General features: G+C 50.0%; 4 non-coding genes and 1 pseudogene across 4 annotated transcripts; all 5 read left to right on the forward strand.

Annotated features, from left to right (window-relative positions):
- Window positions 1-22: 22 nt before the first annotated feature.
- Window positions 23-213, forward strand: LOC141178427 (U2 spliceosomal RNA). Its single transcript, XR_012254713.1, has one exon. It is a non-coding gene; the product is annotated as a U2 spliceosomal RNA (small nuclear RNA).
- Window positions 214-1,328: 1,115 nt separating this feature from the next.
- LOC141178140 (U2 spliceosomal RNA) lies at window positions 1,329-1,420 on the forward strand (annotated as a pseudogene).
- Window positions 1,421-7,848: 6,428 nt separating this feature from the next.
- Window positions 7,849-8,041, forward strand: LOC141177693 (U2 spliceosomal RNA). The gene has a single exon (XR_012254264.1). It is a non-coding gene; the product is annotated as a U2 spliceosomal RNA (small nuclear RNA).
- A 1,115-nt stretch (window positions 8,042-9,156) lies between these two features.
- On the forward strand, window positions 9,157-9,347 carry LOC141178428 (U2 spliceosomal RNA). Its single transcript, XR_012254714.1, has one exon. It is a non-coding gene; the product is annotated as a U2 spliceosomal RNA (small nuclear RNA).
- Window positions 9,348-10,465: 1,118 nt separating this feature from the next.
- LOC141178429 (U2 spliceosomal RNA) lies at window positions 10,466-10,656 on the forward strand. Its single transcript, XR_012254715.1, has one exon. It is a non-coding gene; the product is annotated as a U2 spliceosomal RNA (small nuclear RNA).
- The last annotated feature ends 3,501 nt before the right edge of the window (window positions 10,657-14,157 follow it).

Consider the following 14,157-nt stretch of genomic DNA (forward strand, 5'->3'; position numbering starts at 1 on the left):
TAGTTTGAAACCAATTCTGGTTATCGCTTCTCGGCCTTTTGGCTAAGATCAAGTGTAGTATCTGTTCTTATCAGTTTAATATCTGATACGTCCCCTATCTGGGGACCATATATTAAATGGATTTTTAGAACAGGGAGATGGAAAAAGAGCTTGCTCTGTCCACTCCACGCATTGACCTGGTATTGCAGTATCTCCAGGACCGGTGCACCCCTTCTTTAATGCAGTTTCTAAAATCAGAAAGAATTGAATTCAATGTTTTTTGTTCATTTTGCTTGTTTGTCGGATTTTGGGATGGACTCTTTGGCTTTGCTTTTCTTCTCCTCATTGGATTTTTCATGTTCAAAGTTGCAGAAGCCAGATTACAAGCTCATTTTGGTTCAACTTCAGCAACTGTGCATTGCATTGCCATGTAATGTGATGCAATGCTATCTTTCTAGCTCTCCCTTTTTACTTCCTTTTGGATAAACAGACATATTAGGCAAGCATTTTGGAGCTTTCATCTAAATAACTACAGGTGGTGAGATAAGCTGCACAATATAATTGACCTTTCAGTATATTGTTGCACACACACCATCTATTTAGCAAATGCCCTTGTTATCAACAGCAGCCTTTTAAACTCACCTGAGCTAACAGGTATGTGCGCTGGTTACTCTGCTGCGCTTAAAATTTCTTTTTTGGTTTGCTACAATGCCTTTTCTGAAACGTTGTCTCCTTCTGCTGGAACACTGACTTCTTTCATTTAATGCCTGCAGACTATAAAAGAGAACCCAACCCAAAAAGTTTGGTTGATTAGTCTGTGGCATTCTGTTAAACTGTTGCTTATGGCGGTCTCTGTGAGCTTCTCAGCGACATTCAGCCAGCCAGGTATCCTGCCTGCAGTAGATGGAATGTGGCAATGGAACGCTGGCTGCGCGTGTCATAATAGGCTCTGAGCCTTTATATACCTGTGCACAGCAGCAGCCACCTTCAGTCTGCTGCTGGACAGCCAGCAGCAGCAGCAGCAGGAGAGGTATGTAATCAGGAGCCCTCCTGCTAAGGGTAGACAGCTGCTCGTTCCACCCCACCCCCCGCCTTAATTGGTTCTCCTCCCTTCCAACGGTGTTGAGGCGGGTGGGAACAGCAGGGGGTGAAGGTGCTGTGTTTAAAGAGGTGGAGTTATGCAGATCTAAAACGCGTGGATTGCAGCAGCAGCAAGCCGAAAAGTGCAGGCATGTAAGGGATCTAGAGGTTGACAACATGTCTTCTTAACGGGAGTCCAGGAGCTCATCTCCACAAATGGACTTTTCAGGATCCTTGGGTGGCTCCGTAGTTTGAAACCAATTCTGGTTATCGCTTCTCGGCCTTTTGGCTAAGATCAAGTGTAGTATCTTTCGAAAAGGCGGTTTTGGATGTTGGCCGCCCTAGTAGATTGATACATTATGCACACTGGGGTTTAGGCGCTTGTTAGTACGCCAGGTGGCTAATATAGTCATTTGGTGGAAAGCATGGCCCCCCAGGATCGACGCCATTGGGCCGGGGAAGATCGAAATCCCGAAGTGTGAAGTGCCCCAGGAGTGGTGACCCTGGGGTGCCTTAACTCACTGGGATTGGGAACCCCACTTGAGTTTGTGGCACATTTGCACAAGCACTTTAAATTTTCTTTCTTCGCACACACCCTTATTCCGGGCCTTCTGGCCTTAGGATGGGGAATTTTTCAATTCCCGGTCGAAGGTCCGGGCAGTATTATACTGTGAAACCTTCACTATTTATTTAATTTCTTTGTCACTGTGTGTCCACTTATTCACGTGTGTCACGTCCTACTAGGATTTTGTCGGGATGCGGTTCCCTTACGGGTTCCTCTCTTGGCAGGTCTAGGGGGGGAGTGTGTGGCCATCAGGTTCCGCTCCCCCCTGAACCCCCCTGGCTCTCCTCTTTCGGGAGGAGAGCGTTGTTGGCTCCCCTCTTCCGGGAGGGGAGCACAGTCTTTGGCTCCCAGTGCCTTGCTCGGGTGAGAACTCGGGCAGGTGCTGGGGGTAAGATTGGGTCGCCTCTGGCTCCGGCTGGAGGTGGCTATTTGTCCCTGTTCCTCGCTGTGGCCTTCTGGCTCGGAGGGACGGGGAATGGTTTGGGGGACCCTTCTCCTTTTGGAGAGGGTTTCAAGAAGACCAGCATCCTAGTGCACTTTTTTTGTGGCACTTGTCACTTTTTTAAGCGCACTCGGGTTTTGTACACGAATTCGGGCTTTTAAAAAAAAAAAAAAAAAAATCTGTTCTTTTAAGAACACAAGAGCTACGATCTACACTTGATGAGAGCGATCGAACTCGGAAGGAGAAGAGCTTCGGAGCCCAGCTGACATCAGAGAACGAAGGCGGATATCGGTGGGAGGAAGAAGCTCTAAAGAATCCAGAAGAAGACGAAGACTCGGAGAAGAATCGGGCTGTCCTGTGGAATCTTCGAGGAAGAAAATCATCGAGACAAAGACCTTTCGGGGAATTTGTCCAGAACACGACGGGAGAAGAATCTGCATAGCTCCACCCATTCCGGGAAGAGTTCCAGATCCAGCTCCAAGAAGTAACTGCAGGAGGAAAGCCATGGCAAGCGCTGCGAGGAAGGCCGAAAAGAAGAGCCTGGAGCTGGGGACAGCCAGGAGGGCCCAGCCAGGAGCCGATTCTGACCCCAAGGACTCTGCCTCCACGACTGGCCAGCAGAAGGGACCCCAGAAGCCCCGCCACGAAGCTCCAGCCCTGGAGCCATGGATGCGGCAGACGGTGGCCCTGAAGCTGAAGGAAGTGGATGGGAGGGTGCCGGACATGTCCTCGGACGTGTTCTGCCAGAAGATGCTGCTGGATCGAGGCTTCTCCAGGTCGGACACCCTCAGCATCCAGACCTTCTTGACGGGGATCTTCTTCGTCACCTTCGCCACTGTGAACACCTGCAGGAGGTTCTGGGAAATGGTAAGCGCAAAAGGACCGGATAATTCTTTCTCTGCCTTTACAGGTAGCTGCCCTATCCAGAGGGATGAAAGGAGGATCACGGTCTCCATGCGCAACCCGCACACCCCAGGCCAAGACATCTGTACCTTCCTGAGACGCTTCTGTTTGGTTGTGAAGGAACCCTCTCACATCCTGAATGGACTCGGCTTCTGGACAGGTAAGTGGTCGGTGACCGTTAGACTTCACAGGGACCTGGCGTACTCAGACGGACTTCGGCACCTGTCCCCGACATTCTCCCTGGGCAACTCCTACGGCCTCATCTATTACCCGGACATGCCGCGGAACTGCAGGAGATGCGGCAAGAACGGCCACGAGATGAAGGACTGCAAGGAGGATGCCTGCAGGATTTGTCGAGTGACGGGACACAGCTCGAAGGACTGCCCGAAGAAGACGTCCTGCAACCTGTGTGGGCTGGCGGCTCATCTGTACAAGGATTGCCCCAGGCGTGAGAGATCCTGGGCATCGGTGGTTGCGACGACCCCAGCTACAGAGGACAAGGCCCCGACGACCAGGCCTGTGAAGGTCAAGGACGCGACGACCAAGGCCCCAGCGGCCAAGGCCGAGACGACCAAGGCCAAAGCGGTCAAGGAGTCGGTGGCCAAAGCCCCAGCGACGGTCCCAGCAGCTCCGAAGCAGAAGAAAAAGTCAAAGGAGGGTAAGAGTTCTGTCACCCCTCTCTCGATCCCTCCCCCTGCCACCCCCGTCCAATCCCCCCCCACCCCGGCCACCCCTGCTGAGGATTCCACTTCCTCTTCCTCCTTCCCCTACTCCTCAGCAGGTGTCCTTTCCCCTGCCCCGGCAGCCACTCTCCCTCCCCAGACCATGGTAGCGGTGGAATTAACCTTTCCTCCACCCGCCGCTATCTATTCCGAGGAGGATTTTCCCCTTCTTGTCTCCCCAGTTCCAACCCGGGGAAAGAGGAAGGTGGAGGACAGCCCTGCTACTGAATCCTCCAAAAAGAAGATTCTGGATTTCGTAGGCGAAAAGGAGGATACCCTCCCTGAGCCAGAAGAGATGGAGCACATGGTTGAGACCCTGGTGGCCGAGCCAGAAGAGGAGGAACTGGTGGTCGCCGAGATTGAGGCCGCGCTGCTTCACCAGATGGAGGAAGAGGGCCTGCTGGTGATCCCGTCACCAGCAGTCAACACCGACGAGGGACCACCCGACCGGAGTGGTAACTAAGGTGTATTGCCTGCGCTAACTTTTTCTTTTTTCCCTACATGATGGCTAATATTAACTTATTTTCCATTAATGTCAGGAGCATCAAGGACAAGTTCAGACGTCAGACTATTTATGCCTTCCTTACTTCCCAGTTGTGTGATGTTTATATGTTGCAGGAATGTTCCCTTCCCTCCTCTAGGTCCTTCAAACATCTGGCCAGGGAGTGGTCCCACGGTCCATCCTACTGGTCCGGTGGGGGTGACTGCAAGTCTTGGGGGGTCGCAATTCTGATCAGGGGGGGCGCATTCACGCTTGAGTCCGTCCAGGAGCTCATCTGCGGCAGGGCTCTTGTTGTAGATGGCAACTGGGCGGGGGAACCTGTCAGGTTCATCAACGTGTATGCGTCCCCACTGAAGAATGAGCGTTTGGAGCTTTTCCAGACCCTGCGGCTTCAGCTTGCCACCACCAGGACCTTAGTGATGGCCGGGGATTTCAACTGCCCCATCGAGGAGGACGGTCGTAGTTCTGGCACATCTGCCAAGTTGGACATCACGTCCAAGCTGCTCATCGAGATGGTAACCGAGGCCTCTCTTCAGGACGTGGTGGGCTCCATGGGGAGAGGCTCCACGAACTATTCGTGGAGCCGACCCGATGGCTCACTCCGCTCCAGGATTGACTTTGTGTTCACCTCTCGGGCAGTCAGGCAGAGTAGGCACTCGATGGTCTCCTGCTTCTTCTCCGACCACAGAGCCATTCACTTACAAGGTGTCCTCGGCGACGGTTTTCCGTCCGGCCCCGGCTCCTGGAAGCTGAATTGTGCTCTGCTGGCTCAGGATGAAGTCGTGGAGGAGCTGAGAGCAGCCTACGCAATGTGGCAGTCCTACAAGGGTAGCTTCCAAACAGTCTCTGATTGGTGGGAATATGTTAAACTTGAGTTTCGCTGTTTCTTTCAGGCCAAGGGTCGACAACAGGAGTGTGAGAAGAGGAGGGACTTCAGAGGGCTGCAGCGCGAGCTGCGGTCGCTGCAGGACCTTCTTCACTGCGGCTGGGACGTGAGGGAGGAGCTGGAGGAGACCAAGAAGAGCCTGAAAAGGCACTTTGAGGAGGAGTCCAAGCGAATCATCTTCCGTTCCAAAGTGGAGAATCTGGAGAAGGGTGAGAAATGTAACTCATTCTTTTTCAGGAAACTTCATGCCGGTCACACGCCCCTGAACGAGCTGCGAGACGAGAGCGGAAACATGCGACGTGGGAAGGAGGACGTGATGAGGGTCGTCAGCGACTTCTACAGCGAACTCTACTCCCACAAGACTACCGACCCCGACGCTGCTGATAAGTTCCTGTCAGGTATCACTAACCATCTTGATCCTGCAGGCACGGCAGCCTTGGACAAACCTCTGATGGTGGGCGAATTGCTCTCTGCCGCTAAATCCTTTAGGACCGGCAGGACCCCGGGCAGTGATGGTCTTCCAGCGGAGCTCTATGTAGCGCTGGGAGACCTCATCTGTCCGGACCTGTTGGACCTGTACGAGGAGATGGTGGTGGAGGGTAGAATGCCTCCATCTTTGAGGGAAGGAATGGTCACGATCCTGTACAAGCGGAAGGGAGAGAGGTGCGACCTGAGGAATTGGCGTCCCATCACTCTGCTCAACGTGGACTACAAGATCCTGGCCAAGACGATGGCGACACGACTTAAGACGGTCATCGGACGGATCATCCACCCGGACCAGACCTGCGGCATCCCTGGACGTCGCATCGCAGACAGCCTCGCTCTCGTGCGGGACACGGTCGAGTACATCAAGGTCCGCCGCGCACACGCGGCCCTGGTCTCCTTGGATCAGGAGAAGGCCTTCGACCGGGTTTCCCACGAGTTCATGGGCCGAGCTCTGCACCGGTTAGGTTTGGGTAACATGTTTTGTTCGTATGTCCGTCTGATGTATTTTGATATCCACAGCTCGGTGTTGGTGAACGGCTGGAAGACTGACCCCTTCCCTGTCCTCTCTGGGGTCAGACAAGGCTGCCCTCTATCACCTCTTCTTTTTGTTTGTGTTATAGAACTCTTCGCAGAGGCTATCTGGCAGAATGGAGAGATCAGAGGGATCACCGCACCGGGTCCGGGACGACACGAGGTCAAGTGCTCGCTCTACATGGACGACGTCACCGTCTTCTGCGCTGATCGTGGTTCAGTCGACGCCCTCGTCCAGACGTGTGAGAGGTTCGGCCGGGCTTCAGGGGCCAAAGTCAACTGCAGGAAGTCGGAAGCCATGCTCTTCGGGGATTGGCAGCCGGCCTCCTCCGCCCCCTTCCCCTTCAACATTCAACCGGATTTCCTCAAGGTGCTGGGAGTCTGGTTCGGGAAGGAAGGAGCGGCCCTCAAGTCCTGGCAAGAACGCTTGGCCAAGGTGAAGCAACGGATCGGACTCTGGAGCCTCAGACACCTCACTTGTGAGGGTAAGGCACTCGTCCTGCGTAATGAGGTCCTGCCCGTCTTGCAGTACACGGCGCAGGCCTGGCCCCCACACGTCACTGTGTGCAGGGCCATTACCAGGACAGTGTTTCACTTTGTCTGGGGATCCAAGATGGACAGAGTCAGGCGGGCCGTCATGTACAAGGAGCCTCGCAAGGGTGGGAAGGGCGTTCCAGATATCCCCACCCTCCTGCGATCCTCTTTTGTGTGTGATTGTGTCCGCCGGACTTTGCAAGTCAAGAATGGCTCCGCGGGCAGGTCCATGTCTCGCTTCTTCCTGCTTCCTCTTTGGAGGCGACTCGGCTGGGACAAGTGGGACAGCTCCTTCCCCTACAACTGGACGACGCCATGGTTCTACGGAGACGTCGTTCGATTTGTGGGGGAGCATCAACTGGAGGGACTCAAGCCCGACTTGTGGAAGCCCAAAACTATCCACAAGCTAATCAGAGCCAAGGATGACGTGGAGAACATCACAGGACTTCACCAGGACACGCTGGAGACTGTGTGGACAAATGTGTCGTCTGACAGGCTGACCAACGGGCACAAGGACTTGTCGTGGATGGCGATTCAGGGCGGACTGCCCGTCCGGTCATTCATGCATGCCCGGAACCTGTGCAAGACCCGGTACTGCCCAAGGTGCCCCTTCGTGGAGGAAACATCTTTGCACACTTTTTGGGACTGCGGATTTGCACAGCGCCTATTGACTGCACTTGAGGACGACCTGAGGAACTCTGTCCCCAGGGCGAGCCTATCGCACCATTCTGTGCTTTACGGACTCTTCCCTGGGGTTCATACCGTCGGAGCCATCCAGGAGGCTTGGCGCCTTATGAACTGCTTCAAGGATGCCGTTTGGGTCGCCAGGAACCGGCTCATCTTGAGGAGGGAGAGGATGTCCATCCAGGACTGCCGCAGGCTGATCCACAGCCTGCTCAGAGACTATTCCATCATGGACGGTCCGGAGGACGAGGACGAGGACTAAACCCCTCCTCCCCCTCTCCCCTTATGTGTCTTGTCTTTCAATAAAGCTTCGGGCCTGTGATTTTCCCCTCCCCATCCCCTTTTTCCCAATCCCCATCCCTTATCACGGTTCGTCGTACTGTATTGATTGACATGCTTTTTCTTTCAGATTGAGTGTTTTGTGTAGCATAGGGGTGTGATGTGTCTAGTTAGTGCGTCGTATCCTCATGCTATGTAAATATGATGTAGAATTCTGTGTGTACTGGGCTGCGGCACTGTACACTGTCTGTTAACTTATTTTTTGTGCTAATAAAAGATATATTCAATCAAAAAATCTGTTCTTATCAGTTTAATATCTGATACGTCCCCTATCTGGGGACCATATATTAAATGGATTTTTAGAACAGGGAGATGGAAAAAGAGCTTGCTCTGTCCACTCCACGCATTGACCTGGTATTGCAGTATCTCCAGGACCGGTGCACCCCTTCTTTAATGCAGTTTCTAAAATCAGAAAGAATTGAATTCAATGTTTTTTGTTCATTTTGCTTGTTTGTCGGATTTTGGGATGGACTCTTTGGCTTTGCTTTTCTTCTCCTCATTGGATTTTTCATGTTCAAAGTTGCAGAAGCCAGATTACAAGCTCATTTTGGTTCAACTTCAGCAACTGTGCATTGCATTGCCATGTAATGTGATGCAATGCTATCTTTCTAGCTCTCCCTTTTTACTTCCTTTTGGATAAACAGACATATTAGGCAAGCATTTTGGAGCTTTCACCTAAATAACTACAGGTGGTGAGATAAGCTGCACAATATAATTGACCTTTCAGTATATTGTTGCACACACACCATCTATTTAGCAAATGCCCTTGTTATCAACAGCAGCCTTTTAAACTCACCTGAGCTAACAGGTATGTGCGCTGGTTACTCTGCTGCGCTTAAAATTTCTTTTTTGGTTTGCTACAATGCCTTTTCTGAAACGTTGTCTCCTTCTGCTGGAACACTGACTTCTTTCATTTAATGCCTGCAGACTATAAAAGAGAACCCAACCCAAAAAGTTTGGTTGATTAGTCTGTGGCATTCTGTTAAACTGTTGCTTATGGCGGTCTCTGTGAGCTTCTCAGCGACATTCAGCCAGCCAGGTATCCTGCCTGCAGTAGATGGAATGTGGCAATGGAACGCTGGCTGCGCGTGTCATAATAGGCTCTGAGCCTTTATATACCTGTGCACAGCAGCAGCCACCTTCAGTCTGCTGCTGGACAGCCAGCAGCAGCAGCAGCAGGAGAGGTATGTAATCAGGAGCCCTCCTGCTAAGGGTAGACAGCTGCTCGTTCCACCCCACCCCCCGCCTTAATTGGTTCTCCTCCCTTCCAACGGTGTTGAGGCGGGTGGGAACAGCAGGGGGTGAAGGTGCTGTGTTTAAAGAGGTGGAGTTATGCAGATCTAAAACGCGTGGATTGCAGCAGCAGCAAGCCGAAAAGTGCAGGCATGTAAGGGATCTAGAGGTTGACAACATGTCTTCTTAACGGGAGTCCAGGAGCTCATCTCCACAAATGGACTTTTCAGGATCCTTGGGTGGCTCCGTAGTTTGAAACCAATTCTGGTTATCGCTTCTCGGCCTTTTGGCTAAGATCAAGTGTAGTATCTGTTCTTATCAGTTTAATATCTGATACGTCCCCTATCTGGGGACCATATATTAAATGGATTTTTAGAACAGGGAGATGGAAAAAGAGCTTGCTCTGTCCACTCCACGCATTGACCTGGTATTGCAGTATCTCCAGGACCGGTGCACCCCTTCTTTAATGCAGTTTCTAAAATCAGAAAGAATTGAATTCAATGTTTTTTGTTCATTTTGCTTGTTTGTCGGATTTTGGGATGGACTCTTTGGCTTTGCTTTTCTTCTCCTCATTGGATTTTTCATGTTCAAAGTTGCAGAAGCCAGATTACAAGCTCATTTTGGTTCAACTTCAGCAACTGTGCATTGCATTGCCATGTAATGTGATGCAATGCTATCTTTCTAGCTCTCCCTTTTTACTTCCTTTTGGATAAACAGACATATTAGGCAAGCATTTTGGAGCTTTCACCTAAATAACTACAGGTGGTGAGATAAGCTGCACAATATAATTGACCTTTCAGTATATTGTTGCACACACACCATCTATTTAGCAAATGCCCTTGTTATCAACAGCAGCCTTTTAAACTCACCTGAGCTAACAGGTATGTGCGCTGGTTACTCTGCTGCGCTTAAAATTTCTTTTTTGGTTTGCTACAATGCCTTTTCTGAAACGTTGTCTCCTTCTGCTGGAACACTGACTTCTTTCATTTAATGCCTGCAGACTATAAAAGAGAACCCAACCCAAAAAGTTTGGTTGATTAGTCTGTGGCATTCTGTTAAACTGTTGCTTATGGCGGTCTCTGTGAGCTTCTCAGCGACATTCAGCCAGCCAGGTATCCTGCCTGCAGTAGATGGAATGTGGCAATGGAACGCTGGCTGCGCGTGTCATAATAGGCTCTGAGCCTTTATATACCTGTGCACAGCAGCAGCCACCTTCAGTCTGCTGCTGGACAGCCAGCAGCAGCAGCAGCAGCAGGAGAGGTATGTAATCAGGAGCCCTCCTGCTAAGGGTAGACAGCTGCTTGTTCCACCCCACCCCCCGCCTTAATTGGTTCTCCTCCCTTCCAACGGTGTTGAGGCGGGTGGGAACAGCAGGGGGTGAAGGTGCTGTGTTTAAAGAGGTGGAGTTATGCAGATCTAAAACGCGTGGATTGCAGCAGCAGCAAGCCGAAAAGTGCAGGCATGTAAGGGATCTAGAGGTTGACAACATGTCTTCTTAACGGGAGTCCAGGAGCTCATCTCCACAAATGGACTTTTCAGGATCCTTGGGTGGCTCCGTAGTTTGAAACCAATTCTGGTTATCGCTTCTCGGCCTTTTGGCTAAGATCAAGTGTAGTATCTGTTCTTATCAGTTTAATATCTGATACGTCCCCTATCTGGGGACCATATATTAAATGGATTTTTAGAACAGGGAGATGGAAAAAGAGCTTGCTCTGTCCACTCCACGCATTGACCTGGTATTGCAGTATCTCCAGGACCGGTGCACCCCTTCTTTAATGCAGTTTCTAAAATCAGAAAGAATTGAATTCAATGTTTTTTGTTCATTTTGCTTGTTTGTCGGATTTTGGGATGGACTCTTTGGCTTTGCTTTTCTTCTCCTCATTGGATTTTTCATGTTCAAAGTTGCAGAAGCCAGATTACAAGCTCATTTTGGTTCAACTTCAGCACCTGTGCATTGCATTGCCATGTAATGTGATGCAATGCTATCTTTCTAGCTCTCCCTTTTTACTTCCTTTTGGATAAACAGACATATTAGGCAAGCATTTTGGAGCTTTCACCTAAATAACTACAGGTGGTGAGATAAGCTGCACAATATAATTGACCTTTCAGTATATTGTTGCACACACACCATCTATTTAGCAAATGCCCTTGTTATCAACAGCAGCCTTTTAAACTCACCTGAGCTAACAGGTATGTGCGCTGGTTACTCTGCTGCGCTTAAAATTTCTTTTTTGGTTTGCTACAATGCCTTTTCTGAAACGTTGTCTCCTTCTGCTGGAACACTGACTTCTTTCATTTAATGCCTGCAGACTATAAAAGAGAACCCAACCCAAAAAGTTTGGTTGATTAGTCTGTGGCATTCTGTTAAACTGTTGCTTATGGCGGTCTCTGTGAGCTTCTCAGCGACATTCAGCCAGCCAGGTATCCTGCCTGCAGTAGATGGAATGTGGCAATGGAACGCTGGCTGCGCGTGTCATAATAGGCTCTGAGCCTTTATATACCTGTGCACAGCAGCAGCCACCTTCAGTCTGCTGCTGGACAGCCAGCAGCAGCAGCAGCAGGAGAGGTATGTAATCAGGAGCCCTCCTGCTAAGGGTAGACAGCTGCTCGTTCCACCCCACCCCCCGCCTTAATTGGTTCTCCTCCCTTCCAACGGTGTTGAGGCGGGTGGGAACAGCAGGGGGTGAAGGTGCTGTGTTTAAAGAGGTGGAGTTATGCAGATCTAAAACGCGTGGATTGCAGCAGCAGCAAGCCGAAAAGTGCAGGCATGTAAGGGATCTAGAGGTTGACAACATGTCTTCTTAACGGGAGTCCAGGAGCTCATCTCCACAAATGGACTTTTCAGGATCCTTGGGTGGCTCCGTAGTTTGAAACCAATTCTGGTTATCGCTTCTCGGCCTTTTGGCTCAGATCTGTAATGGGTCTAGTCATTTGGCTGTCTGTGCGTTAACTCTTGGCCCTGTGGCATCGCCATTTTATGGCTTAAGCCACTTGCTGCTATAAGGAGTTGGCCAGTAGACACGACTAGCGATAATGGGACGCATTCGATACGCTGGGCCCGGTGAGGCTCGAGTGAAGTTTGGAATCCAGATTGATGTGGAAGAAGGCAAAGAAGGAATCTTTACCCTCAGCTTCGTGGTGAAGGAGATTTTGTTTGGACTCCTTGAAGTGAAGAAGGAAGAAATCTTGTGCCTCCAGCAATTCAAAAGCAAGTATAATCTTGTATTTACTTCTATGGCTGTTTGCAACAATTTCTATGATTGTTTGAAAAAGAATCTGGACAATCAATATTTGGATGGGCTGACTTTTGTCATCTTGTATTGCTCCAAAGAGGTACCTCTGACTGTTTTCATGTACAACCCACATGTGGACTTGGCTTTGATTTATGCCTTTCTAAATAGGCACTGCTATATTACCAAGGTGGCAGTAAAAGTCATGAATGAGGAGGAACTATGGACCGGTAAATATCGTTTCATGGTCAAGTTCCGGGAAAGTCCTGATGAACCAGGGGGTATACATTATCCTCCATCAAATTTTTCCATTGGGAGTGAGCGGGGTTACCTGTTCTTCCCCAATGCGCCCAGGTTTTGTCGTCATTGTAGGAGGTATGGCCATACTCAGGAAGCATGCGACATCAGACAGATTATTTGCAGGAAGTGCAATGAGGTGGGTCATTCTTCCAATAATTGCAAAAATGAAATAGTCTGAAACCTCTGTGGAGAGAAGGGGCATGCCTTCAGAGACTGTATATTCCATCCTGGTTCATATGCGGGGGCAGCGGGAAGGGGAAGGAGAAGAAATGAATCTCCTGCACCCACAGCTACAACTCCGACTGCTCCAACTCCGACTGCTCCGATATCTACTCTGGCTTTCCTGGATGAGGAGGAGGCTCGGGTTGCTTTTCCAGAACTGGTTCGTGTGAATGTAAGAGGAAATATGGAGCTGGCACCTGAGCCACCGGTGCAGAGGGCCGCGTCTGTGGCTTCAGATGTCAGTGAGTCTGAGACAATAACTGATGATCGTATAGGCATGGAAGTGGCCCCGGTGGAGGATCTGGAGGCTGAAATTCCAGACATGATGGTTACATTGCAGGGGGAAGAGGAGTCTGATCTGACCAGAACACCGCATGTGGCCTGGAGCGATGTCGTTTCTGACCTTGAGGAGGAGGGAGGTCAGGGGGACTTTGACCCCCAGCGGCGGGATTATAGTTCAGATGAAGATGGAGGCGCTTCAGTGAAGAAAAAGAAGAAAACTGAACCATCCTTTTCCCCTTTAAGTGATTGCAGTGTGAGTCCAGCCCGGGTGTACCCTACTGCATCCGATCCCCAAGATGTGTCTTTTTTGGGGGAAGGCACAAACTACGATATCTGCACGTCCAGCGTCCTACCCCCAGAAGGGTTAGGATGATGTACAGGTGGGCATGTTGTCGTGACCTGCCACATCAAATTAATAGATGGGTGCCCAAGTTGCTCTCAGCATCTTGTCGCTAAATGTTCGGCTGATTAAATCTGAGTCAAGAAAAGTGGCAATTTTGGACTACTTGAGCAACTTGGATGCGGACGTATACTGTGTCCAGGAGTGTGGGATCTCCGATCCCTTAAGTGAAAATGCATGGCCTTTAGGTCAAAGTGTGTGGTCTGGTTCTGTATGTAATAAAAATTGTGGGGTAGGTGTTTTGGTGAAGGGTTATAGTGTTAAGATAGAAAGTTACATGGTGGTGGAGGCGGGGAGGTGTGTAATATGTGAGTTAAATTGTAGGGGGTGGAGGGTTAGGGTGGTAAATATGTATGCACCAATAGATAAAGGGGAGAGGCTGGAAATTTTCGAGAAATTATGTTTTTTTTTATCTGGCAAAATGCCAATAATTTTTGTTGGAGATTTCAATTGTGTGACGGAGGGGGATAAGATGGATGTTACAGGTAAAAGACTCAAGAGTCTTGTGGCGGATTTTTCCTTACAGGATGCTGCGGAAGTTTTTTTAGGTAATCCACCTCCTGCGACCTATAAGGCCGACAGGGGAGGCATAGAGTCTAGAATAGACCGTATCTTCTTTTCTTCACAAAATGTTATTTGTAGGAATTTCCAGCAGGAAGATGTTCCCTTCTCTGACCATGTGTGTTTGAGGGCACGTCTAGAAGGTAAGATTTCCTTTGTATATGGTGGTGGCGTGTGGAAACTTAATGTGCGTTTGCTGGAAGATAATAGGATCATGTGTGATTTTAGGCGAATGTATGTTAGGTGGAGGGATAAAAAAAGTGATTTCAGGAATGT

Source organism: Phyllobates terribilis, unplaced genomic scaffold (assembly GCF_046119375.1).
Source record: "Phyllobates terribilis strain yellow unplaced genomic scaffold, ASM4611937v1 Scaffold_27__1_contigs__length_16484149, whole genome shotgun sequence".
Taxonomy (NCBI): Eukaryota; Metazoa; Chordata; class Amphibia; order Anura; family Dendrobatidae; genus Phyllobates; species Phyllobates terribilis.